This window comes from Sitophilus oryzae, unplaced genomic scaffold (assembly GCF_002938485.1).
Source record: "Sitophilus oryzae breed Bouriz unplaced genomic scaffold, Soryzae_2.0 scaffold_1440_pilon_pilon, whole genome shotgun sequence".
NCBI lineage: Eukaryota > Metazoa > Arthropoda > Insecta > Coleoptera > Curculionidae > Sitophilus > Sitophilus oryzae.
This window is the reverse complement of record NW_022146105.1, coordinates 5,037,947-5,042,151: the sequence shown is the minus strand read 5'-3', so window position 1 is coordinate 5,042,151 and position 4,205 is coordinate 5,037,947.

Here is a 4,205-nt window from a genome sequence, read left to right as displayed (position 1 = left end):
TATCCAGTGGCCCTATTTTTGATTGCATTGCTATTATTCTTTTCAAAAAAGTTCTATGGGTATTTTGCCACTTGTACTATAAGGAAATCTATAAAATAAAGAGTTATTTTTTGTAAACACTACTGCGTTAATCCAACGGAGACCAACTTGTCTGCAATGATTTACTAATAAACAAATTTGCTTAACCAAAAAATGCTTAACATTTCGGGAACTACATATATCTCTTCCCGTCGTCGGAAGCAAAAAACACAAAGAACGAATAAAAAAACTATTTAAAAAGCTAAATACATCTATTCAAGAACACTTTAGTTTTTTCAACAGTTACGTCTATAAAAACTATTGGCGTTCTGTTAAAATAACATTATATAAGTTAAACTTCAAAATTAACAATTACTACCTGATGACAATTTCTTAATTAGGTAAAAACGACTATTTTATTTTGTAGACTTTCCCATAGAACTTTTTTGAAGAGATGAATCCGCTACAGAGGTATAGACTTTTTTTGAAGGGTAGGTTTCACTCCATCCCTAATTTCCTCTCTAAAATTAGTGAAAGCCAACACACTTCAATTCAGCTGTGAAAAGCAGATTTCCCAAAGTTTCACCAAATTTTATTAAAAGTTCTTTCAGAAGAACAGGTGGTTTGATTTATAAATTATACCAACATTGCCAACCCAACATTTTTAGCAAATATTTTAAATTATATTTATTTATCGCCATATGGTATGTGTTACAGTTTTTAAAGAATAAAATTATTGTGTTAGTGGTACAAAGTAAATGAGATTCTATTATAGTATAGGTGTAGCTGCAAAATAGTCACAATCTTGTCTTTTTTAAAAAATGAATAAGACGAGATGTAACACAGGGTCGAAATAAGCAAATTAAGTACTTAAAACTGTCCATGACTAAGCAGCTTTAATTCCTATGTCACCGTTTTGAAGTGAAACAATGCATTCACGAACGACTGAAGAATGTTTGTTTATCTCTCTTCACATATTATCGTAAATTAATATGGCACGATTTGCATGTGATTTTTTTTGGTATTTAGCGCGAACAAATAAATTAGAATTGAGAGAGGTAAAAAGAATTGAGAGAGGTAAAAAACGCTTTTTCATCAGACTGATTAGCGAATTGATTAAGTCATTGGATTTTATAGGTGTATGCATTGTTCTTACATTAAAAAAAATATTCTTATGCTGGCCATAGGCAACTTATCATTTAGGTACTGTGTACCTTAATACTGTTTAGTAGTAGTGGGAACTATCGAATGAATACTATCGAAACATTCGATAGTTGCAATTCATTCGAATAATTCGATAGCTAGTAAAAAAACATTCGTTGAAAACTATTCGAATAAAAATTATCGAATAGATGCGTCATCTGCCTTGAAATATTGTATTCTAGTAATTCGGCAGCAAAAACCATTCATTTATAAAATTCATTCATTTATTCGTCAGGATCGATTATAATAAAATATTAACTGGATTTTAGTTGTAGGTTTCTTTCCGAGAAACCCGACAGCGGTCGGTGGCAATGCTATGAAAGAAGCCGGCATCTTTGATTTTTTTGCGGAGTCATATAAAGATAAGGACACATTATTTTTTTATTGAGGTGCTAGTATTTACACAAAAAATAAATTATGAAGGGCGCTGTTGCCATATATTGGTATTAGTTGATATTAGCAAAGAATATTATTGTTTGGCTTTAGTTAGTTAAGGATAGTATGTCTATATATATTGCATTTTTTTTTATTAATGTTCTGTTGTTACACTGCAATAATACTTGTTATTTTGGATGTAGGAAAATGATTTTTAATGTTTTTAAGCAAAGACTGGTTTAATAAAAATAATAATAACAGTAATAATTTGTTATACCTATTAACAACAAAATTTAAAATAATTTAATATAAACATTTTTTTTACGTAGTAGCAAAATAGAACAACAAATTAGATGTCAAAATTATTTATATTAGATCCTATTTAAAAATAATATAGTCTTTAAATTTTTTGGCAACGTTGGTTTATTAAATAATAATAATTTCAGAACTAATTTGTTATATTAACAACAAACTTTAAAATCATGAAATATAAACATTTATTAATTTTCTAAGCATGCAGTAATGGAAGGAAAATATAAATAAAAAATTAGAAATCAAAATTATTTATATTAGGTAATTTATATTACTATTTAAAAATAATATTTACTTTTACTGGCATTTACTTTAAAAAATAAATGAAATATTTCTTCGCAAAAAACTACATGTAAGAGAATTAGCATAAACAAAATACAAACATCGTTAACTTTTTTTTTTAAATTGGCACGTGTAAAACTTTCAATTTAATTTTCACACCCCATAGTTTGAGTTCGATAACCATTTACTTAACCACATTACTTAAATATGATTATTAAGTTCAACTAATTCATATTATTAAAACATCTAAAATACAAATATGTATTTTTAAAATTAATTCTAAGTTCATCTCCTCTTAAAAATTGCTACTTCTCAAAATTTCCCATTAAAAAATAGACCATATATACCATATAAAATAAAATAATTGAAAGATCGGGCTACGGAAAATCACACAAATTTTCGGAAAAATTTTGACACCTGCACACGCACATAATCGTCAATTAAAAAAAACTGCTATTTTAGTATTTTAAATATTTTAATAAACCCAAAATTGGCACAGTATTTATAAGGTGAAGTTATAAAAATTTGGGAGAACTAATAATGCACTGACGCACACAAAAATCAAACGAATACTCTGACTAAATTTCATTTATCAAAAGCATTCGATAGTCCTGGCTCAACGATAACCATTTAGTTGCACGGCGAGGTTGTCACATATGCTTTAGTATACAAATGAATGAATGATTTTATTTGAATAAAACCATTCGATAGTTGAAATCATTCATTCAGTAACCATTCGATAGTCTAATTCATTCGATAGTTCCCATTGCTACTGTTTAGTATGATTCCTTATGCAGTCTTTTCTTTTTCAGTTTTCTAATGTCTAAGGTTATATGATAGCTATATATTAAGATTTTTCTCTGTGTAATCAGTAACTGTTTTAAATCTAAATGTTTTTTGAAAAAAAAAACTCTTGTAACCAAATAAAAGTAGACCGTTTATGAGTGTTACCAAATATATTACCAGTTAGTAATCAAACGTGGTCTCCGTTTTGGTATTTTTTTTTAATATGATGTCAGGCAGTGAGTTATACTATATTATACAATATTATACATACCATTCAAAGTAGATATTTCCGTGTACATATTATGAAATTTACAATTAGGGTTCTTTTCACACCTTTACGAAAAAAGAACTTTAATTTCAAACAAATATTGACTCAAATATTTTTTTATTTGTATTTTACCAAACTTAAGTAAAACTTTTGTTAGCCTATTTGAGGGTATTCCTTTTTTTACACTTGTGTATATATATATATAAAAAATGTAGCGCACTTTTTTTGTTTTTCATTATATGGAGAGCAAAAGCATGTTCTAGTCGAGTGTAAATAGTTAAGAATCTCATAATACTGATATTAATTTAGTTTGATCTAATGTGCATTATAAGTGTTTTTTTAATACCTAATAAACAGTTCAGTCTGCATATTAATCAGTTACTACTGTCGTTTTATTGTTGAGTTTTTGTTTTAATTGTTTCCTGACCTTTTTGGTATCCTTGTTTCTTGAACTTATTAATCTTTGTTATATCTTTGATATCAAATCCTTATCTCACGGAATTGTCTTAGCATTGAGGTTTTATTTACAAACAGTGCGATAAACAATTCTACTTGTATACTTTATTTGAATTTAGCGCTAAAGGTAAGTTAGCGATATCTCTGTCAGAATATTCGAACTTATATATTTATAAAAGTTAGGCATCTTTTTAACAGATGTCTCTGATTTTTTTAAGCCGTACTGCTTCTAGTATGAGAATCTCCTGGTAGATGTCACTAATTACTTATTCCTGTGAAATTTTCCAATAAATACAAAAACTTTAACGGGCGTTTTTTTATAAGGCATTTTTTAATTATTATTTGGTCTGCTTAATTAAGTAGACAATATTATTTATTGTTACTTGTAGTATCTTAAAGATTTTAGGTATTATTTTATTATTTATATGGGAGGGATTTTAGTTTCAAAAATTTATTTTAAAACAGGAATATGTTAATATTGTGTTTCCGCAGGAGAGTAGTATGA